Below are 444 nucleotides of genomic sequence, written 5' to 3' on the forward strand. Positions count from 1 at the left end.
GGATTAGGATTAGGATTAGGATTAGGATTAGGATTAGGATTAGGATTAGGATTAGGATTAGGATTAGGATTAGCATTAGGATTAGGGTTAGGATTAGGGTTAGGATTAATATAAGGATTAGGATGAGGATGAGGATGAGGATGAGGATGAGGATGAGGGTGAGGGTGAGGATGCGGATGAGAACTAGGATTAGGATTAGGGTTAGGATTAGGATTAGGATTAGGATAAGGATAAGGGTTAGGGTTAGGGATTAGGTTAGGATTAGGAATAGGGTTAGGATTAGGATAAGGATTAGGATTAGGATAAGGATTAGGATGAGGATGAGGATGAGGATGAGGGTGAGGGTGAGGATGAGGATGAGGATGAGGATGAGTATTTGGATTACGATTAGGATTGGGATGGGGATAAGGTTGGGGATGAGGATGAGGATGAGGATGAAGGTGA

Source organism: Lupinus angustifolius, chromosome LG10, assembly GCF_001865875.1.
Source record: "Lupinus angustifolius cultivar Tanjil chromosome LG10, LupAngTanjil_v1.0, whole genome shotgun sequence".
Lineage (NCBI taxonomy): Eukaryota > Viridiplantae > Streptophyta > Magnoliopsida > Fabales > Fabaceae > Lupinus > Lupinus angustifolius.